The sequence below is a fragment of the Halichoerus grypus genome, chromosome 2 (genome assembly GCF_964656455.1).
Source record: "Halichoerus grypus chromosome 2, mHalGry1.hap1.1, whole genome shotgun sequence".
Classification (NCBI taxonomy): Eukaryota; Metazoa; Chordata; class Mammalia; order Carnivora; family Phocidae; genus Halichoerus; species Halichoerus grypus.
In genome coordinates, this window is record NC_135713.1 from 80516201 (window position 1) to 80540504 (window position 24304).

Genomic DNA, 24304 nt, shown 5'->3' on the forward strand with positions numbered 1-24304 from the left:
TTAAAAAGAACAGTGTAGAGGAGGAAAGACTTCCTTCCCCTCTACCCTCCTAGGTTTGATAGTTGGGTCTATGAAATAAACTGACAACAGGTAGGTTAATGGGAGAAAAGATATACACATGTATTAATTTTTAATATTAGTGTACATGGGGGCATTATGGGGAAAAATGTGAATACCTCAAAAATGGTGAGATTTGAGACCTTACATACCATCTTAATATAGGGGAAGGGAAGAGGGAAATTTAGGCCACTTAGGAAAGATGAATGGGCCCTTAGAAGAATAGATGGGAGGTATGATAGTTGGTGACATAGTTTGTCTGGGGATAGTGTCAACTTCTAGTCTCTTTTATGACAAGAATCAATCTTCTCTGGTTGATGAAACTTTCCTGGATGGGATTTATGACAACTGAGTTTCTTTTGGAGGACCCGTCTTTAGGCAGAGAAGGGTTGTCCAGGGAAAGCCCCTCCCCACATCTGCTGTTTTTCAAGTGTTTTCAGTTCAAAACAATCAATGTACTAAAGTGGCTTATTTTTGGGTGGCATGTCCTAAAGTCTTAAAAGGGCTAATAAGCACTTAACTCCCAAAGAGAAGATAGTTTTATCTTGAGTCCAGGAGGGTAGTTTTCTGCTTGTTTGTTTGTTCCCTCTAGTGCTGTAATCATTAAGCAATGTCTGCCACAGACAGAGGGGAATGAGAGCTTCGTGACGGAAGTTTGTTCACTTTGACTTAACTCCTACCTTTATTATATAGAATACTCTGATTAGTATTTAAGAACAGCATTCTGCACTCTTGGAAGTTATTTGAAAACATCCTTTTAAAGCTAGATGAAATCTTAATTTTCTCATTTTATAGGTCAGAATGTGTTTGTCTTGAGGGACTTACTGAAGTCTTGGAGCGGGTTGAGCAATGACTCAAGCCCAGGGTTTCTGACTAATGGCCCCGCATGTTTTCTTATAAACCATAATAGGCCTAAGAATCCCAAAGACTGATGATTCCCTTTCCAACTTAATTTGAAAAATCTCTTTTCTCTGGTAGGATTAAATTTTTTTATCCTTTGAAGTCAACAAAATAAACAGGGTTGTTATACAGAGCAGTAGTACTTAATCTTAGATACACTTTAGAATCATTTGGGAAGTAATAAAAAGCAAAACAAAACACAATATCAGGCCTCCACCTGATCAATTAAATTCGAATCCCTGGGGCAGGGCACAGTTACTGATACTCCAAAAAGTTTTCCACGTGATATAACTGTGTAGCTAGGATAATTGAAATAATTGGTAGAACTATTTGAAAATTTGTTGAAATGATCAAGCACTTAGTAAATACTTAAAAAGTCATTGTTGACATTAAGTTGTTGAAGGAATCAGTGTTTTTGCCAGCCAAAATCAGTTTTTCCAAATAAAAATCACAGTTAGAAATTAAGATTAGTAGAGTACTAAATATTTTTCATTCCAAAATTCTAAATACAGGCATCAAATAGGAAATTGGAAAAATAGCAATGACTGTGATGATAATGATGAATTATTCTCAGATTATCCCCTGGTAAAAATAAAGGAAAATATTCCTTTTCGTATTTTGGGTAAGATGCATAGAAATAGTATTCACTCTTTATTCGATCAGTTTCAATTTCAGTTGAATGGAAACATGGTGGTAGAGATATGAATAAGCGCAAGAGAAAATATGCAAGTGTGCCCTTCCAGTTCAGAGGACTCTTCACTGATAATGTGTACGGTGATGTAAAAGTAGTTAATACCACGAATCAGAAAATAGTAATTGCTAGAATGGAAACTTTTGGTCCTTCACTGCTCATTTTTTATCAGCCGTACTGGGAGTGTTGTGATTCCATCTGCCACTTAAAGATAGCTAACCCTTTATACTCTGTATGTAGCTACTAGAAGGGAATGCTGGTCCAAAATCCAAAATAAAGAACAGCAGGTATTTAGCTTATTTAAAATGAAATTTAGTATTTATTTAAGTATTACTGATGTTTGGAACATTCATAGGGCTTCCAAAAAAAAAAAAAATGAAGCTATAATATGCAACCCTGAAGAGAAAAAGTTTCCCATCAGATATGTTTCCTTAATTTCCCACTACTTTACCCTGTGCTAGACTGTTTATACAGTAGACCTCCGGTTATCTGCTCTTTGAATTCTGTCATTCTCTCCCTCTCCCTCTCTCCCTACCTCGCCCTCTCTCTCTCTCTCTCTCTCCACCACTTCTTCTCTCCTTCCCCTTTCTTCTCTAGTTCACATTTTGTTGGCTTTTCAATCTCCAAAGCAAGATTGCGGAGAAAGCATTTGCAGTGCTGCCTTGCACTCAAGAAGTTGCAAGATTATTACCCACACTTAAAGTGGACCAACCAAAGCTGAAGAACTTAAAACAAGACTCTCAAGTTTCCCAATTAGATTAACCACTTACTGATAATCAGAGTTAAATGGCTGTCCGGTCACGAACTAGAAGCTTCCCAGGTCTGGTGAAAATATATACTGTGTCTTGCATAAGAGGTGGCATTGTAGAGAGCCCTCTTCCAGCACAGAGAATTCAGAGTTCTCACTCTAAAAGTTGACACTGAAATGTGTCATTGAGGACAGCTTTTCTTATGTTACTCTTTGGAGTGGCAGGTTATGACAAAATTATATTCATGTTACTTGAATACATCTTTTGTCTAGTCTTACATGCTTTTTGACTTGTCTAGAAAATGACATATTGTGGTTTTCATTAGCTTTAACCAGGTGTGATTTTCTTATGGAAGATACCTCAGCAGGACTGCAGTTTAAGGCGAATAAACCAGTGAAGCTCAGAAAGGCCATAGCCCTCCTTCAGATGGTAGCAATGAGCTGAAAGACTCATTAATCAACCACGGACTCACAGGTGTGATGGCTTGCCTACCAACTGCCAACAGACTGTGAAAGTCACATCAGACAGGCTAAACTGTCAAAGTAGACCCATCCAGAAACATTTTAACGGAGCAAAAGTCCAACTCTTTTGTCTTAAAGATGTGATTTTGAAATGGTAAATTTCCTCCAAACCTTTTATAAAATGTTTATTTTATTTCATAAAATGCAAATTTCTTGAAAAAGAATCAAATTTGGCATTCTTTTTCTTTCATAAAAATTTGTGTTAGTGCCTTTATTTCTTATCTTATTTTTCTTAATGCTTCTTTACCTTAAAAATCTGTTCTTACAGTACATGAAAGGGTGGAGAGTGGAATTTGTGTGGGTCAAAGCTTTATCAGTAGTGAAAACCCATTTTCAAGCATGAGTGTATGCTTGATCTGTGCCACTCAGAAGGGTTTCATTAATAAGGAAATGTTTGTAGATATTTTTTAATGGAAGAGCTATGTAAAGTACTTTTTTAAGTAAAAGAAATTCTCTTAGCAGCTCAAATTTTTTTCTTTCTTTTGATCTCCAAGGAATCATAATTTTTACTTTGTTTTAGGTTATTTCTTAAAAATTGTTACATCACAAAAGAAGTCAAGTTAAACCTTAAGTTTGGTGTGTGCTTTTGTCAGGAGTTTTGCAACAAAATGACAGTAATTTTACAAATGAACATGTAGTTTATATTTTGGGGGCGTGGATTCCAGTGAACTCCAGTAAAATATATGTGATGGCCTTAAGTAAGTCCGATGTTCGTAGATCTATTCTGTAACTCCTCAGTAACTTCTATTTTTGCTTTTTTGTGCAAATGGAATACATAACACCAAAGGATTCATATTTTTTTTTCCCCTCATTGCAATTTCACTCCATCAACTTTCAAGCATTGGATAGTATATTGGTGTTCACTGAGCAGAGCAAATAGAGTTAAGCGTGGTGCAGTTAGAACTTGTGTAGGTTCTCTAGAAGCTTGCCCCTCAAAGTTTGTCCCATGAACAGCAGCATTAGAAATACAGAACCTTGGGTCCCGCCCAAGACCCACTGAATGAAAATCTGCATTCTTATAAGATACTAAAGTGCTTCATCTGCACAATTAAAGCTGGAGTAGCATTAGGCTAAGGTGAATTTGACCCTTCTTTCCTCTTACTAGTTTTTACCTGTCATTTAAATACCATGCTAGTAAATACCATTATAAATCAGAGTTCTCATATAAAAAACATAATCAGACTCTAATTTTCTGGATGTTATAAGCAATATCAAATACAATGAATGTTAGGTTAAAAATAGAATTAAAACACACCAATAACATTTTGAGGTGGCATTTGATCTTTTAAATATAGCTAGGTGATCATTAAATATACAAAGGCCAATGATAATATACCAAAGCATCTATGTAGTAAGTCTGGATATCTTTCTCTAGTGTAGGAAAGAGCAGAGTGTGCAAAAAAGTGTGAGACCTATCTTGTTCATAAAAACTTATAAACAATATTTTCATTCACTTTAAGGCAGTTCAGTTATGAAGTTCTAACATTATTTCATGGCCTTGTTTTATCTTTTTAAAATGTTTTAATATTGAAAACGGCAGAAGCATTCTTTAAAATAGCTGGGTTTTTACAACATCCCTTATGAAGTTCTTTACCTGAGTTAAATGCTTTCCTCCATTGCCAATTCTGATACAACCTAAGATGAATGAAGTATGTTATTTTTCACTTCTTTGAATTGTTTCTTTGTCCCTTGGAAAAAAATATGGATATTTACACTCCATAGACTGGACTGTCAAAAGAAGATAGAAGTCACAATTTATACGCAGGGAGTCATACTTTAATTCACATTCCTTGTCAATCTCTGTACTGCCAAAATAGTAGTAGATTATATATAACAAATTCCCATAAAATACTATGATTACTACTCTATGTTGACTTTAAGTTGATATTGAAGAATTACTTTAAAAGAGTTAGGCGGGGGCGGGTGGGGCAAGGGATGGATTTTTACAACTAGAAATTAATAAGTTACTTTGTGGCCCATTTCATGGTTGCCACAATAAAATTGAGCAAACTTCAATATTTCTACAGTTTGTATACCCAAGTTTCTTCTGGGAATTCTTCATTTGAGAGTTATTCTAGGTGTAAATACTTGCACAGAAGAAGCCCTCAATAACGACTTATTTTGGTTTGAAAATAGTGGGAGGATCGATAGCAATAGAAGAAAGTAATAGGGAATGAAAGAATGAGAATTATGTACTGAGAATTAACTGAAGTACTAAAAATTCTATCTCATCTGTAATCCTTACTTAATTGAGCAAGTGTGATAGAGAACAGGAAATGATAGTATGATACATGGGTAAGTACAGTATATAATAATGATAAAGGTTAAATTTCCAATTAAAAGATATATATGCTTGTAATTTCCATTTGCATACAGTTTTCTATGCTCATATTAGCCTCAAAACATTTGTTCTGGACATCCTCATGAATATCCCCCCCACACCCCATTTTGCGCTCTATGTACGTCAGTACATAACTTCTAGCAACTATTCTCTTTTTGGCAAATACTAGAAGAGCTGTCATATCATGGTCTTGTCATAGGTGGAATATACAACTGACTGAACTTCATTTTAATGGAACTATGTATGAAAAGATATTGTCATTGGGATCATTGGAAAGTATGTCTTGAAGTAAGTCCTCATGACCGTTTATTTTTTTTTTATCTACATCGTTAGTGGCTAATAATTTTCTCTTATTATTTTCACTTAGTAATGATACACCCCCCCTTGAATAATACAGCAATGTTCTTTTGTCATACTAACAACTCTGAACTGCATTTAAAGATACATCCACACTCCTACCAGTAAAGTGTTAATGAAATTAATAATAAAAAAGTGTAATAAATTCTACTGGGATAATTACATAGGTAATTTAACAGTGGATTTGGATGAAACTGGAAGCATTTGTACGATATACAGTTAAACCTCCATAAATGGTACAGAAAAAAGTCAAAGACTGTCCCATTGTCTTTTAAACGCAAAAGGATTCTTTAAAAATGTTAAGTAGTAGCAATTCTTAAAAGGAAGATTTTTCTCTTTTATTATTCTAATAAATAGCTCTTTAAAAATATTTGACTAATTGGGCACCTGGGTGGCTCAGTCCTTACACGTCTGCCTTCGGCTCAGGTCATGATCTAAAAATCTAAAATAATATAAATATATATTTGACTAATTGTTGTTTCATGACTTTACTGTCTGTTCGCTTTTTAAAAATATAACTTGATACCCTCACAGCGAAGTTATAAATCCAGTCTGCTTGTTTTTTAATTTTATCAATTAAAATGAGAGCGGGAACTACATAACTTTTTTTTTTTTTTTTAAAGATTTTATTTATTTATTTGACAGAGAGAGAGACAGCGAGAGCAGGAACACAAGCAGGGGGAGTGGGAGAGGGAGAAGCAGGCTTACCGCTGACCAGGGAGCCCGATGTGGGACTCGATCCCAGGACCCTGGGATCATGACCTGAGCCGAAGGCAGACGCTTAATGACTGAGCCACCCAGATGCCCCATAACTTTTCTCAAATAACTTAATTTGGGGCAGTTTTCAACTTTATCTGTACTCTTTGGAGCTGGTTTCTACACAAAAAGTATTCTTGACTCTCCAATTATAACAGATTTAAAATGTGAAGAAATTCTCCTAAAGGAAAGAAAACAGAGCCTGATATGTTTAAAGCACTGTTCCCTGACTGGCAACATGCTGTATATTTTTATATATAAACTTTTAATCCTCAAAAAACTTTCTATAAAACACTTGTCAGGTTCTTAATTATAAAGATATGAAAGTAGGTTCAAAGAAGGAAAGCATTTGTCGAATGTTGCACAATGTGTACATGGGCAAGCTGGGATTTGAGTCCAAGGCTGGTGGCTAGCTCCAAAGCCCACATCCTTTTCACCTCAGACTGCTGGCAAAAAAATGCAAGTTGAAATGACATATGATGTGAATATCTTCTTTTCTGTGAACATGCATGTCATATATATGTTATTTTTAAAGATTTTATTGTAGAATTATAACACACAGAAAATGACATAAAACTTGAATGTGAAGCTCTATAAGTTATCCTAAAGCACACATTCATTTAACCACCACTGATAACCAACACCTAGGAATATAACATTGCCAGCACCCTCAAGGTACCTGCCGTGCTCTCTTACAATGTCCTCTCCCTTCTCCCCTAAGATTAACTACTGTCTTCACTTCTAACACAATAGTCCAGGTTTGTGTTTTTTTGTAACTGTGGTAAAATACATAGAATATAAAATGTACCATTTTAGCTACTTTTAAATGTACAGTTGAGCAGCATTAAGTAGATTCACACTATTGTACAGTCATCACTTACCATCCATTTCCAGAACCATCCATTTTCACCTTCTCAAATTCAAACTATACCAGTTAAACAATAGCCCCTCATTTCTCTCTGCTCCTAGCTGTTGGCAACTACCATTCTGCTTTCTGTCTCTGTGAATGTGACCATTCTGTGTACCTCATCAGTGGAATTAGACTATATTTGCCCTTCAGTGACTGGCTTATTTCACTAAGCATCATTTCTTCAAGGCTCATCAATGTTGTTCCTTGTGTCAAGATTTCTATTTCCTTCCTTTTTAAGACTGCATAATATTACTTCTTTGTATAGATCAAATTTTGTTTCTGCACTCTTTTTAAGTTTTTACTTTAATATCAGTCAACATACAGTGTTATATTGGTTTCAGCTGTACAGTATAGTGATTCAGCAATTCCATACATTAGCTGGTGACTCATCAGGTCAGGTATACGGCTTAATCCCCATCACCTATTTTACCTATCCCCCTACTACCTCTCCTCTGGTAACCAACAGTTTATTCTCTATAATTAGGAGTCTGTTTCTTGATTTGTCTCTCTTTTTTATCCCTTTGCTCATTTGTTTCTTAAATTCTGCATATGAGTGAAAACATGTGGTATTTGTCTTTTTCTAACTGACTTGTTTCACTTAGCATTATACTCTCTAGCTCCATCCATGTTGCTGCAAATGGCCAAGATTCCATCCTTTTTATAGCTGAATAATATTCCATTATATATGATTACATCTTCTTTACCCATTCATCAATTGATGGACACTTGGACTGCTTCCGTGTCTTGGCTATTGTAAATAATGCTCCTATAAATATAGGGGTGTTTGTATCCCTTTGAATTAGTGTTTTATCCTTTGGGGTAAATACCCAGTAGTGTGATTGCTGGATCGCAGGGTAGTTCTATTTTTAACTTTTTGAGGAACCTCCATACTGTTTTCCAGAGTGGCTGTACCAGTTTGCATTCCCACCAACAGTGCACAAGTGTTATTTTTTCTCTGCATCCTCCCTAATACCTGTTGTTTCTTGTGTTGTTGATTTTAGCCATTCTGACAGGTATGAGGTGATATCTCATTGTGGTTTTGTTTGCATTTCTCTTGGTAAGTGATGATGAGCATCTTTTCACGTGTCTGTTAGCCACTGTTAGGTGTCCAATTTGTTGGCATATAGTTTTTCATAATATTCTCTAATTTGTGATTTTATTTATTTGCGTTCTTTCTGTCTCTCTTTTTTTTTTTTTTCTTGATTAGTTTGGCTAGAGGTTTATCGATTTTACTGATTTTTTTCCAAGAACCAGCTCCTGGTTTCACTAATCTGTTCTATTGATTTTTTTACTCCGTCATTTATTTCTGCTCTAATCTTAATTGTTTTCTTCCTTCTGCTGGTTTTAGGTTTTATTTGTTATTCTTTTTCTAGCTCTTTTAGGTGTAATTTTAGGTTGTTTGAGATTTCTCTTGCTTCTTGAGGTAAGCCTGTATTGCTATAAACTTCCCTCTTGGAACCACTTCTGCTGCATCTCAAATGCTTTATATCTTTATATTTTCATTTGTTTCCATGTACTTCTTTATTTCTTCTTGTATTTCCAGGTTGACCCACTCATTATTTAGTAGCATGTTATTTAATCTCCATGTATTTGTAGTCTTTCCAGATTTTTCTTGTAGTTGACTTCTAGTTTCATTGTGTTTCAGTCAGAAAAGAAGCATGGTATGACTTGATTTTCATGAATTTGTTGAGGCTGGTTTTGTGGGCTTATGTGTGATGTATTGTGGAGAATATTCCATGTGCACTTGAAATGAACGTGTATTCTGCTGTTTTAGGATGGAATGTTCTGAATATATCTGTTAATTCCATCTGGTCCAGTGTGTTATTCAAAGCCATTGTTTCCTTGTTGATTTTCTGTTAGATGATTTGTCGATTGCTGTGAGTGAGCTGTTGAAGTCCCCTACTATTATGTTATTATTATCAATTAGTTCCTTTTCTCCCCAGTTAGTTCCTTCATGTTTGTTATTAACTGCTATATGTATTTGGGTGCTCCTATGTTTGGTGCATAAGTAGTTAAATTTTTTATATCTTCTTGTTGGATTGTTCCCTTTATTATAATATAGTGCCCTTCTTTGCCTCTTCTTAGTCTTTGTTTTGAAGTCTACTTTGTCCAATATAAGCATTACTACTCAAGCTTTGTTTTGACATGCATTTGTGTGATAGGTGTTTCTCTATCCCCTCACTTTCAATCTCCAGGTGTCTTTAGGTCTTAAATTAGTCCCTTGTAGGAAGCATATAGATGGGTCTTGGTTTTTTTATCCATTCTGTCACCCTATGTCTTTTGGTTGGCATATTTAGTCCACTTACATTCAAAATAATTATTGACAGATATTAATTATCACTTTATTATTTGTTTTGTGGATGTTTCTGAAGGTTTTTCTTCTGATCTTTCCTTGTCTGTCTTTCATGTTTTTCTGATTTTCTTTAGTGATGTATTTGGATTTCTTTCTCTTTATTCTTTGCTTATTAGTGTTTTGGGTTTTTTGGGGGAAGGGGCAGAAGGAGAGGGAGAGAGAGAATCCCAGACAGGCTCCACATCCAGCATGGAGCCTGACGCAGGGCTCTATCTCATGAACCTGAGATCATGACCTGAGCTGAAATCAAGAGTTGGACGCTCAGCTGACGGAGCCTTCCAGGCGGCTCTAGTGGTTTTTGGTATATGGTTACCATTAGGTTTGTATACAACCTTTTCTGTATATATAACCATCTATATTAAGTTGATGGTCATTTAAGTTTGAACCCATTCTTTGCTCCTCTCCTCTCCCATGTTTTACATATATGTTGTTATATTTTATACCCTTTTATTTTGTGGGTTCCTTGACTAATTTTGTATAGAAATACTCATTTTTACTGCTTTTGTGTTTTTCTTTTTTTTTTTTTTTTTTTTAAGATTTTATTTATTTATTTTGACAGAGAGAGATAGCAAGAGAGGGAACACAAGCAGGGAGAGTGTGAGAGGGAGAAGCAGGCTTCCCGCCAAGGACGGATCCTGATGCAGGGCTCGATCCCGGGACCCTGGGATCATGACCTGAGCCGAAGGCAGATGCTTAATGCGGCTGAGCCACCCAGGCACCCCTGCTTTTGCATTTCTTAATTTTATACTTTTGGTCTCTCTTTTTCACTCGATGTGTCCCCTTTATTTCTTGCAGGGTCAGTTTAGTAGCCATGAACTACTTTAGTTTTTGTCTGGGAAACTCTATCTCTTTCTATTCTGAATGTTAGCCTTGCTGGTTAGAGAATTCTTGACTGTAGATTTTTCCCATTCAGCACATTTAATATATAGCATGTCACTTTCTTCTCTCTTGCAAAGTTTCTGTTGAAAAATCTCCTGCTAGCTTTATGAGTTTTCCCTTGTAAGTTACTGTCTTTTATCTTGCTGCTTTAATTTTTTTTTCCTTTGTCACTATATTTTGACAATGTCATTACAACATGTCTTGGTATGGGTCTGCTTTTGTTGATTTTGATGGGCATTCTCTGTGCCTCCTGGATCTGGATATCTGTTTCCTTCCCCAGATTAGGGAAATTTTCAGCTATTATTTCTTCAAATAATTTTTCTGCCCCCGTTTCTCTCTCTTCTTCTGGGACTCCTGTAATACCAATGCTGTTATGTCTGATGAAGTCACTGAATTCCCTGAGTCTATTCTCATTTTGCATAATTCTTTTTTCTCTCTTTTGTTCAGCTTGATTACTTTCCATTACTCTGTCCACTAGGTCATTAATTCATTCCTCTGCTTCTTCTAGCTTGTTGTTCATTCTATTAAGCATGCTTCTTATTTCATTTATTGATACCTTTATCTCTATTATTTTTTTAAAAAAAATATTTTATTGATTTGAAAAAGAGAGAGAGAGCGAGCAGAGGGGAGCAGCAGAGGAAGAGAGAGAAGCAGACCCCCCACTGAGCAGAGAGCCCAAGACACAGGATCCTGAGATCATGACCTGAGGTGAAGGCAGATGCTTAACTGACTGCACCACCCAGGCAACCCTCTGCTATGTTATTTCTTATCTCTGTGTTAAGGGTCTCACTCGTGTCTTCCACTGTTTGCTCACATCCAGTGAGTATCCTTATGATCATTGCTTTAAATTCTCTATCAGGCATGTTACTTATATCTGTTTCACTCAGATCTCTGGCCATGGCCCTGTCCTCTTCTTTCATTTGGGATAAATTTCTCTGTCTGCTCATTTTGTTGGCCTCTCTGTGTCTGTTTCTGTGTGTTAAGAAGGTCAGCTATGTCTTCTGCCCTTCACAGTAGGGAGTGTATGGGGGCACCAGGGTGGCTCAGTCAGTTAAACACCCAACTTTCAGTTTTGGCTCATGTCATGATCTTAGGGTCCTGGGATCAAGCCCCACGTTGGGCTCCCTATTCAGTGGGGAGTCTGCTTGAGGGTTCTCTTTCCCCGGCCTGTACCCTTCCCCTGTTCATGCTTGCTCACTCTCTGTCTCTAAGATAAATAATCTTAGGAAGGAAGGAAGGAAGGAAAGAAGGAAGTTGTGATTTTATGAAGAAGAGGTCCTGCAGGGCCCTGCAGTGCAGTGTCCCCTGTTCACCAGAACCTGGCACTTCAGGAGAGTATCCTATGTGTGTTGCTGACACCCTGCTGTTGTGTCTGAGTCACTTTTCCTTTCAGTGCAGTTGTGTGCACTGCCTCCTTCCCTGTTGCGGCCTGTCGTTATTCTCTGTGGTGTTAGTGGGACTCAGGCAAACTTGCTCTGAGGGGGGGAGTGCCCACTAGGGAATTTGGGAGCAGGGTGGTGGCGGTAGTACAATTTTTGCCAGGCCCCTAGTCTATGCCAGATCCCTTGAAGCACTGTGATTTCTGGGGGTTGTGCGCTGGGCCTTCGTGCGGCATGACGCTGGGCATAGCACATGACAATGGCTGGGCATGGCTGGGCTCTGTGCTTCACAGTGGCTGGGGACACTTAGCTGCTGGGTACTAGGCAGTGGCTGGGTGCTTCGTGCTGCGGCAGCTGTGCACCTGTGCATGCAGTGGCTGGGTGCACATGGCTTTAGCAAAATTTGCCCTAAAGTCAGGGCCAATGCTAGCAGGCTTGGAGGGGGCAAGTCCTCAGGAGAACTTGTAGGCATGGAGCAGTGCTAGCAGTTTAGGTAGCAAGTGTCTGTGGCCCAACCTCCTACAATTGGCCCTGTATTTATATAGGTTGGGGGCAGGGGAGGAAAGTGGCACCTGCCAGCTCCCTCATTTTGGGAGAAGTTCCCTGACACACTCTGAAATCAGAATGAACAGATCTGTCTCCCATTTATCCCTGGCATTCTGTAAATGGCCGCATTCATTTTGTCTGTCCCTGTAGGCTGTTGTCTGTTTAAGGGCAATGACCCAGCTATCACTCATTCTCCATGCTCACCCTATGCTGAGTCAGCTGACTTTTAAAGCTCCAAGCTTCAAGTCACACTGGTTATATAAACTCGTGGAACTCGGCCCCTCTAGTTTTCAAAGCCAAAGGTTACAGCAATTAGTCTCCCCCATATGAGCTCCCTGGTGTGAGGCCCTGTCTCTCTGCCCCCTCCCTGTGCACAGCTGCCTTTCTCCTGTAGGCAGCCTCCCTCTGCCTTTTTGACCTTCCTAACCTTTCAGATGCAGCTTCTTCTCTATATTTAGTTCTTCAGTTTGTTCTGTCCGTCTTTGGATTGCTGTCTGGTTTACTTACTTGGATAAGTAAACTTACTTGGATGTTGGATTGGGTGAGCTCCTGGTCCTCCTACTCTTTCATCTTCCCAAGTTCCTCCCCTGTGTATTCTTCTTTTGATGAACACTTGGGTTTCTTCTGCTTCATAGCAGTTGTGAAAAATGTTGCCATAAACATGGGTGTACAGTTTTCTGTTCAAGTCCCTGCTTTCAGTCCTTTTAGATAGTTCCCCTGGAGTTGAATTGCTGTGTCATGTGGTAATTCTATGTTTAATCTTTTGAGGAACTGGTACCATATTGTTTTCCACAATGACTGCAGCATTTTACATTCCCACCAGCAATGCACAAAGGTTTCAGTTCCTCCATGGCCTTTCCAAAACTTATTATTTTGTTTTTTTCTTATAAATATTCTTTTTAAATGTTACACACATGATTTCATACATTTTTTTTTCTTTTCATTCTAGATGCTTTTGCTCAACTTCATGTTTGTGTTTCATCCATGTAGTTGAATGTAACTGAAGTTTTCCCTTTTTTTCTGTGTATCATTGTATATGATTATATCCAATTTATTATCCACCTCACTGTTGATGAACATTTGGATTGTTCCCAGTTTTTAGCTATTGTGAATAACGTGGCTGGCACCATTCTCCTCTATGAATCTTGGTGTTTGTTTGGGGTATACTGTGTATATGCCTACAAGTAGAATTGCTGGGTCATAGAGTATACATATATTCAGCTTTAGATTATGCCAAGCTGTTGTCCAAAATTGTTGTACCAGTTTACATTCCTGCCGAAAGTATATGAGTTCTCATTTCATCATATCTTCACCAATACAAATGTGGTTTTAGCCATTCTGATAGATGTGCTTACTAATGATGGTGAATCTTTTGTATATGTATATTAAGCATTTCGATAGCATCTTTGGTAAAATGCCTTTAAGCATCCTACCTATTTTTATATTGATCTTTTGCCTTTAATTTATTGTTTTGTTTGAAAAAATATAAATTTATGTGTGGAGGGTTTTATGAATGGATGGGAGATACAAATCCTTTGTTGCAAATATCTTCTTAAAGTCCTTGGCTTGTCTTTTCACTTTTTGAATGATTTTTCAAAAATAGCAGTTAATTTTTATGTAGTAAGATTTATTTTTTAAAGATTTATTTATTTATTTTAGAGAGAGAAAGAGAGAGTGCAGTGGGGGAGGAGCAGAAGGAGAGGGAGCAAGAGTATCTCAAGCAGAGTCCCCACTGAGCACAGACTCTGATGCAGGGCTTGATCTCATGACTCTGAGATCATGACCTGAGCCAAAATCCAGAGTTGGATGCTTAACCAACTGAGCCACCCAGGTGCCCCTATTTTTATGTAGTAAGGTTTATAAAACAATTTCCCATTCTGAATATTAGTTATTTTGCCCTTTTAAAGAAATCTCTCCCTATCCCAAAGTCATGAAAATATTTTAAGATTAACTTTCAATATTTTTTTAAATGAGGTTAAGATTTTGATTGAATTTGCATTATATCTATAGATTAATTTGGAGGTAGTTGTTATTTTCATAATATCAAGTCTCCCAAGACATGAAAATGAACATGGTATATCCTTCCTTGGGTCTTTGATTTTTCTTAATATATTTTCATGTTAGATAATTTGTTTAGGTGTCTGGTTCATCTTGCTTTAGAATTTATTTCTAACTTACTGTGAGTATTTTTATTTTGTTCATTGGTAAATGTAAATATAAAGTTTGTTGATAGTGAGTCCAGTAATTTTGTTAAACTCACCTATTCTAATAATTTGATCAGAAATTTATCTTCTTTTGAAATAATCATTGAGAGTAACAATATCTTAATTCATTTTTATTTCAATCATTAGAGCTTTTCTTAGATTTTTTTTCTTACCTTATCTTCTTTACGATCTCCAATAAGGTACTGACTTAAAATGGTTTTTGTGTGCATCCTTCTCTCATTCCTTGATCTCAAAGGGGAAAACCTACCTGAGACTCCTAAATTTCTATAAATAATGAAACACGAGGATAAATTTTTGAACCAATAGTTTTGTACAACTTTAGATTGTTACCAGTTATATGGTATATACAGAGATGATATTTTTTCTACAACTACTCTCTGTTTCAATTCTTTTTTTTTTTTGTATGACTCGAGCCTCTCCATCACTGATTTCCGAACAGCAAAATTCTTTAAATTTGATGCCCTGAATTTCAGCCTTCACACCTGATATTTTGATACCAAATCCCCTGAATCTATATCTGTTATATTATTTTTTTCATTGTATAACAACTGGTTTAAAATGTGGCTAGGTCTGTATTTCTGTTGGAATTTTACAAATTCTCATTGACTAGTTTAACAGAACGTTAGTAGAAAGAAAAGGCACACCTGACTTTAAATATATTCAGTTGCTTGCCAGTTCTATCTCTATCACTAAAAAATAGTTAATTAATCTTGATGCACATCCCTCAGGTTGTTCTTAATCTGAGATGAAGGGAGTCTTTATTCCCCTCAGTATAACATATTTTTACTGATCACTCAAATATGTCATTATTTCACATTATTAAAATAAGTAATTTAAATTATTGTAATGGTTTTATGTAGCAGTGAAAATAAGTATAAGTGGTCAATCTGCTTTATTTTAGCAGACTGAAAAGGCAGTACATGTGGGGTACCTGGCTGGCTCACTCAGTAGAGTGTGTGACTCTTGACCTCAGGGTCGTGAGTTCAAGCCCCACATTAGGCATAGAGCTTACTTTAAAAAAGAAAATAAAAAAGGAAAGTAATACATATACTTTTCATTGACTTCTCTCCACCTCTCTTAATCAGTGTCTTTCTGCCTGAGAGTATTTGGAAAAAGATAAGAACAAAGATAGCTGCATGAAAATGCTAACACATCTTAAGTTCTATTCTTCATTAATGGTCATGCTTTTTCTGTACTTAAATTCTGCAGACTCAGCCCTCCATTGTACCTAGAACTTTCATATCAGTGGCAAATGATCACTGCCATGATTCAGATTTTTTGAGTTCAGCTAGATGTACTCAATAATGATAATGATGTAATGATGATGATGATGGAGATGGTGGTTTTAATGATGCTAGGGTATCCAGTTTACAGAAGCTTTGAATAGATGTGCTGTACCTATATAAAGCAGTGTGTGTGCTGGTTTCATTGGGCATCTACTTTATAAGATGGAGAAGTTTAGCAAGTTAGGAATTTTAACCAAAACTTGACATTTGATGTCAAGAATGATGGAGTCTCTTCACACATTTCCAAACTATGTTTACATAGTATATGAACAAGAACATTTTTTCAGGTAACTTCTATGTACTTATTATGTCTTTTTAATGGTTAAAGTATTATTTTCTATTTTTGAAGATAATGGTTTTTGTTTGAAAATTTTGTTTTTCAAGCTATCATTATCAAATTTCCCCTCACCACACAAAGAAACATTTTTGAAGGAACATCACACTAAAATTACCAGGAATCTGGGGCGCCTGGGTGGCTCAGTTGGCTAAGCGACTGCCTTCGGCTCAGGTCATGATCCTGGAGTCCTGGGATCGAGTCCCACATCAGGCTCCCGGCTCGGCAGGAAGCCTGCTTCTCCCTTTCCCACTCCCCCTGCTTGTGTTCCCTCTCTCGCTGTCTCTCTCTCTGTCAAATAAATAAATAAAATATTTAAAAAAAAAATAAAAAAAAATAAAAAAAAAATAAAATTACCAGGAATCTATCAGTAAATTTATGCTTAGAAAGAGTTGAAAAGAATGGAAAAGAAATATGTAGATCTGTGCAAACTGTGTTCCTCCCTGTACTTAATTAATACATCTTGAGCTTTTCCTAGTATTAGGGTATGTAGTGCATTGATGAATAATTGTAGAATTTGAATTTTGCATACTACAAAATTTTACTACATTTTACTTTTTCCTGCTACAACCTGACTCCATCAAGGAGCTTAACTAATGTTTATATTCCATGCCCCAAGTTAGGCTAGTATAGCTCCATGTACATTTTCGAGTAGCTGGAGGTCAATAACACGTATCTATCATGAACCTTTTCACAGAATGTCAGAGTAATTAATGTATTATATTTTATTGCAACAGAGCTGTATTAGTTTCAGAACTTAATCTTTCAGACTGGTTTATTGTCTTCTGTTGCCATGAACTTAAATTGACATAAAGAAAGTATACTCAGGTATCCTGAGTTGTGAAAATATGAAATACATATGAATGTTTATATTAACTAATAATTCATGTTCATAATAACTTTTATATGGGAGCCAAAATTTATCTTTAATAATTTTGTATAAATAACTCAGCTAAAATTACCATTAAAATGTAGAATAAGAATGTATCATAAGTTAATTCAACCAAACTTTTTTTTTTAATAATATCAAGGAAAACCTGGATAATACTTTTCATTATCAGAGATTAGGCACATACACACAGACTCCAAAGTGGGAATGAGATTATAGAGCATTTTCAAAACTGAAAGGAAATTTTGTTGTGTCCAAACATAAACTTTATAAAATTAGGCCATGTATTGAATCTCATTTAGTGTGGTAGTCCAGTTTGGTAGCTGAACACGACTTGTCCTGTTACAGAATATTTTAACCTCGCAACTGAATTTTTACTATTTTTGAGCTATTTTCTTTTTTTTTTAAATTTTTTATTTAAATTCAATTTACTAACATATAGTGTATTATTAGTTTCAGGGGTAGAATTTAGTGATTCATCAGTTGCATATAATTGAGCTATTTTTTTAGTGGTTTCTCAAGATATTAAAATATGTGACTTTACAATTTACTTAAGATTAATATTAAATTTTGTTAGAATGTTCAAACTTTGCTCCTATATCATTCCATTTCCTCCCTTCTCTTTTGTACTATTATTGCCATACATATTAAATCTATTTATGTTTTAAACCCAACAATACAGTTTCAATAATTGCTTTATGCGGTGTTATGTCTTTTAGAGAATTGAAAGAAGAGTAAAGAGTGAGAGTATTTATGCGGTCTTTTGTAATTATTGCCCCACATATTTATCTATTATGGTCCTCTAGTTCTTCTGTGGATTCTAGGTACTATCCAGTATTATTCCTTTTAAACTTGAGGGACTTCCTTTAGTATTTCCTGTAAAGCAGGCATTTTAGCAACAAATTATATCTTTGTTTATCTGGAAGGCTTTATTTTGTGTTTATTTTTGAAGGGATAATTTTGTTGTATTTAGAATTCTTGGTTGATAGTTTCCTCTTTCAGCACTTTGTCATTTACTTCATTCTGGCTTCTATTGTTTCTGATGAGAACTTTAAAAAAAAAGATGAATGTATCAACAAACTAATAAAAAGGAGGCATGAGTACTAAATCTAATTGAGAAATCAAAGAGAAATTAGAAATCATATTGATTTTGTAATAATTTTGAATGTTTTGATATACTTGGACACTTTTCTGAAAAGGAAAAAAATCAAATCAAGATTTACCAAAAATACATATGAACCTGAAAACAATATCATCTAAGCAATTGAAAATATTAGATGTTAATTTTCAGCATACAACTGGACCTAAAGTGTCAAGATATAATAATTGTTACATTTTCTGAGCTTTACTGATAATAGAAAGAAACCTACCCAATTATTTTATTACACTTGTATAACTTTTTTTTTTTTTTTTTTGAGGTAGGTGAGGAACAGAGGGTGGGAGAGAGAGAAACTTAAGAGGTTCCATGCTGAGTGGAGCCTGATGCAGGGCTCGATCTCATGACCCTAAGATCATGACCTGAGCCAAATTCAAGAATCGGACACTTAACTGACTGAGCCACCCAGGCACTTGTATAATGCTTAAACTAAGCACTAATGAAGATAGACTTCCAGAAAATGATGGGCAACTATCAATGATAACTATAAGTGAAAATATACTAAGTAATATATGAACAAATCAAATTCAATGGAACACAAGGGTATAATGCAATACAACTAAGTTGGATTTATTCCAGGAGAGTAATGATTATTTAAAATATTATGACAGCATGACAGGGTTAAATACAAAGAGCCATGTGATAATTTTAGTAAGTGATAATAAGGCATTCAGTAATACACAACATAATTCCTGATGAAAATTCTTGGTTAATGAAAACTGAGTGGGACATTCTTTTAACTTAATCTCAACCCAATAATCATCATTGTCACAATCAAAAGTATGAGAGACAATCTTATTAAAATGAGAATACGATGGATGCTTTTTTTGATGTAATATTTTTTGTATAAAATTAAACTGAGAAACTGTTAGAATTAATGAGACATCAGTTATAAAGCCAGTTTTAAACTAAATGTACAAAGTAAAAATTTGAACTAAATGTACAAAATCAAAGGTACAAAATCAATTCCCATATAGTGGCAACAAACTAAAAATATGAAAAAAAGCAGTAACAGTAGCAATAAAAACCTTAAAAAATTCCACCTTAGAATAAGTTCCATGAGAAAAATGCAAAATGTATATTAAGAAAATATAAAATTTCCCTGAAATATTTAAAAGAGGATGAATAAATGAAGGAATGTAACATACTTACAAATAAGAAAATAGAGTATCATGAAGATGTTATTTTTTCAAACATAGCTTATAGTTTGAATACAATTTCTACTCAAACACCTGCAGAATTTTGAGGGACAATGAAATGGGGAACTTGAAAACTAATTCTAAATTTAGGAAGGAATGAAGGAGTAATGGCAGGGAAATTGAACAACCAGGTGTTTAAACACATCAAAAATCTGCAGTAGTTACAGAAATCATATGAGAATTGACAAATAAATGGAACAGAAGAAATTCTGTTTTTATTCAGCTCAATAATGGTAAAAATCCCTTAGGTTTGGAAGTTGTTTGTTACAGCATCATAACATGCTATAGTATGATATACTTTCTGTTTTCCTTGAATTAGGATTCAGAAGTGCACAGAAGTGCATGCCAGAATTTAGGGGTTGCTCTTCTGAGATTGAAGATTGCACCAAATGGGGAGTGAGTTTCCAATATCATGATTGGAAAAGGTGGGTTTTAAAAAAGTAGGATGTGAAATTTTTGTTTTACTTTTTATTTTTTCATTCTGGGAACAGCAATAGGAAATTTGTTTTCTAGAAGGTGACCTGTTTTTGTAACTGTTTTGGACTTCTCTTGGTAAGCTATGTGATGTATTTTGCATAGACAATCATGTCATTTAAAAAATAGAGACCATTTCAATTCTTCCTTTGCAATATTTGTAATCTTTTATTTATTTTACTTGCTTTATTGCATTGGCTAAGACTCCCAAAAACATGTTAAATAGGAGTAGTGAGAGCATACACCCTTCATTATTCCTCTGTAACAAAGAAAGCATTCTTTCACCATTAAACATTAACTATTAACATTATATTGTTAACAATAATTTTTTATAGATACCTTTTATCAGGTTAAGAAAGTCCCCTCTATTTCTGCTTTGCTGTGATTTTATTTTATTTTATTTTTACAGAATACTGAATTTTGTCACATTCTTTGCCTGCATCCATTGATATGATCATGTGGTTTTTCTTTTTTAGCTTGTTAATTTAGTGAGTTACATTAATTTAGTTTTTAATATTGACCCACACTTGTATTCCTGGGACATTCTTCACTTTTTATTGATTTACTATTCTTTATACAAATCATTTGATTCAATTCGTTAATATTTTTTTTGAGGATTTTTATCTGTGTTCATGAGAGATATTGGTCTGTTGTTTTCTTATAATGTTTGTCTGTTTTAATAGCCAGCCTGTAAAGCAGGAGTGAGTTGAGAAGTATTTACCCCTCGTAAAATTTCTGGAAGAGATTGTGTAGAATTGGTATTATTTCTTAAATATTTGGTTCAATTTACCAGTGAAACCATCTGGGCTTAGAGTTTTCTTTTTGGAAGAATTATAACTCTGAATTTATTTCTTCTAAGAGATATGTTTATTCTTTTGTTTTTTAGTAATTTATTTGACAGAGAGACAGTGGGAGAACACAAGCAGGGGGGAGTGGTAGAGGGAGAAACAGGCTTCCTGCTGAGCAGGGAGCCCGATGTAGGGCTCCACCCCAGGACCCTGGGATCATGACCTGAGCCAAAGGCAGACGCTTAATGACTGAGCCACTCAGATGCCCCAAGATATGTTTATTCTTGTTATCTGTTTGTTCTTAAATAGGTTATTGTGGTTGTATTTCAAGGAATTAGTCCCGTTCATATAAATGGTCAAATTGATGTGTTTTAAGTTGTTTGTAGTATTCATTTATTATCCCTTTCCTGCTTGTTGGGTCTGTAGTGATACTTTCATTTCTGATAATAGTAAATCGTCTTTTCCCTTAGATTTGCATATCTCTCTGTCTCTCTTTTTCTCTCTGCCTCTAAGGTAGGGGGGAATAAGTAGAAGTTGATCAATGTTATTGATTTTTTTAAGAAACCAACTTTTGATTTCACTTACTTTCTCTGTTGTTTTGTTTTGTTTTGTTTTCAGTGTTAATGATTTCTACCCTTTTTATTTCATTCCTTTTATTAGGCTTTTTTCTCTAATTTCTTATGGTGGAAGCTTAGATTGTTGGTTAGAGATTTTCAAATGCAAATAATAAAGCTGTAAATATCCCTCTAAGCACTTCAGCTCTGTCCCACGAATTTTGATGTATTGGATTTTCATCTTCATTTAGCTAAAAATATTTTTAAATTGCCCTTGAGACTTCCTCTTTAAGCCATTGATTATTTGTATTTTAAATTTTTGAATGTGTAGAATGTTTCCAGATATCCTTCCATTACTGATTTCTACATTAATTGTTTGGTCAGAAAACATTTTTTGTATTATTTTGATTCTTCTACATATCTTAACTTTTGTTTTACAGCTTAGAATATGGTCTCTTAATGAATGTTTCATATGCATTAGAAAAAAGTATGTGTTCTGCAATTGTTGGGTGGGCTGTTCTATAAATGTGAGTCAGGTCATGTTCAGATTTTTCCAGTCTTCTGTATTTTTGCTTATTTCCTATCTACTTCTCTCTTTTTCCTTTTGGTTCTATCAGATTCACTTCAAATATCTTAAAACTCAGTTGTTAGGAGCATTCACATTTAGGATTATTGTTTCTTCGTTGTGAATTGGCCCTTTTATTATTCTGTAATGTCCCTCTTGAGCTGCTTCCTTCATCTTCAAAGGGCATCACTGCAATCTCTGCTTCTTTATCACATTGCATTCTCTTTCATCTCCTGCATCCTCGTTGTGAGGGCCTCTGGGATTACATCAGGCCTACCCAGGTAATCCACAATAATCTCCTCATCTTAAAAGTACTGCTTTACTCTTACCTGCAGCCTCTTTTGCCATGCAAGGTAACATCCATAGGTTTGGGAGGTAAGGCTGTGGACACTGGGGAGACCATTATTGAGCTTACCACAACTACCTTCAAGTTTACTCTTGCTTCTGTCATATGTATTTTTCTGTTGAGCCATTTCTGTGACATTTTTATTTCAGATAATGTATTTCTTTGCTGGGAATTTCAATTTTTCCAATTGTTTTAAAAAGTGTTCATACTTCAAGAAGCATTGTTTTAATAGCCACTTTTAAAGTCTTTGATAATTCTAACATTTTGATCATGTAAGATTTGGCATGTGTTGATTGTCTTTTTGTTGTTGTTGTGAGTTGATCAGGTTTTTTTGTTATGTTGAGTAATTTTGGATTGTATCCTAGCTATTAGTATTATGATGAGGTTGTGAGTCCTGTTATAATCCTCTGGAGATTGTTAGTTCGTTTTGTTTTGTTGTTATTTAGCAAGCAATTAAACCAGTTAGGATCAGACTGTAAGTTTTTTTTCACTTTCTGTGGGTGATATTTGCAGTGTCAGTTCAGTTTTCAGGTTCTGCCCCTTGTATGAGCCATTCAGGAATCAGTCTTGTACTTGGGTAGTATCGGTATTGTAGGTCAGATCTTGAAGCCTTTGCTGTGCGTCTTTGAGTATGTTATGTGCATGCATAGCTTGTGAGTGAGCCTGAGACTTTTATTGATTTATATACAGAATTAGGAATCCCCAATTCATGCTCTTTTCTCTCAAGATTCCCACCTCCCCCCCATACTTTCTGGCTTCCAGGGGCCTCTTGTCCTGGTCCTTTGGCCAGAAAAGTTGGGTTCTCTCAGAGTTTAAGCCTCTCTCATTGTAACACAGCTCTCTATTCCTGGCACTGCCCTTAGGGTGAAATGGCAAGAAATAAAGGAGAATATAGAAATTCAGCCAAAACTCTTGCACGATAGGCATCTCTTTCCCTAGTTCCTCTATCCAGAAGACAGATTTTCTCCCTGTCTTAGGTGCTCCTGCTGCTGCTACCATGGCAATGTATATGGGAGACTAAGCTGGCCATGGAACAGACCAGAAGAGAAAAAAACAGGAATATGTTCAATTAGCAGGCTCATGGGGAATTTTTTCTCTCTTCTTCTGGTCAGAAGAATGGGCGTCTAGGAGTTTTTGCTGATTGCACCTGCTCACAGAGTTCCTGATTCAGCCTCCCTTGGGGTCAAAAAGGGGGAAAGAACCTAGAAAGTTTACTGCCACCATATTGGTCTTTATTCAAGTTTAAACTTTACTCCCTAATCTGCGTGCCATTGTTTGCTTTTCATAGTCGTTAAGTAGTGTTGTGTTTGTTCCTTATTTTGTTTATGTCCTTAGTTGTAGCAGTGTGAGAGGTCAGCTACAACGAACTTATGCCATTTTTCCCAGACCCAGAACTCTACATTTTAAAATATACTAGGTTTTAAAATAATGTGGACACTGCTAACAAAGCACGCCATTGGTTGCTAATATTAAGGTAGTATTGAATGGGCTTCACTTTGTTAACTCTGACTTTTGAAATAATCTGATCACAATGTGACTATTTCTTCATGCTATTCAGATTTCATTAATTCACCAACTATTTATTGTGTGCCTAATATATATCAGAAACTGTTCAAGGCCTTAGATGTATAACAAAACTTACTGTATTTTGTTATGTGATTCATAGTGTAGAAAATCATTATGTAGAATCCTATTCAAAGTCATTATTGTATTACCAGGATGAAACTCAGTTGTAATGCGTTATCCCCTTAGTATTTTACTGAATTTGATTCAATTACATTTCAGTTTCTCAAAATCTCTTACAGAGAGGTTTTTCCCCTTATAATACCTTTTTTTGGTGCCCTCTTACTCTACGTGCGCTTTCACCAGCTGGCTCCTTCAACTAGCTAAATTCCATTCATTCTCCTGGTCTCAACTATGGTATCACTTCCTATGGGAAACATTAACTTACTCTAGGTTAATTAACTCTGCAGTGTACCCTACTTACCCACAATGAAATGTAATCTGGGGCTTAAAGGACTGTCTGCATAGCACAGGTATGGGTTGGTG

The 24304-nt window shown here is 35.6% G+C and overlaps 1 protein-coding gene across 6 annotated transcripts in view; it reads left to right on the forward strand.

Annotated features, from left to right (window-relative positions):
• Window positions 1-24304, forward strand: part of KIAA0825 (KIAA0825 ortholog) — a 399405-nt gene that overhangs the window by 214116 nt on the left and 160985 nt on the right. The gene's annotated exons all lie outside the window — the stretch shown is intronic.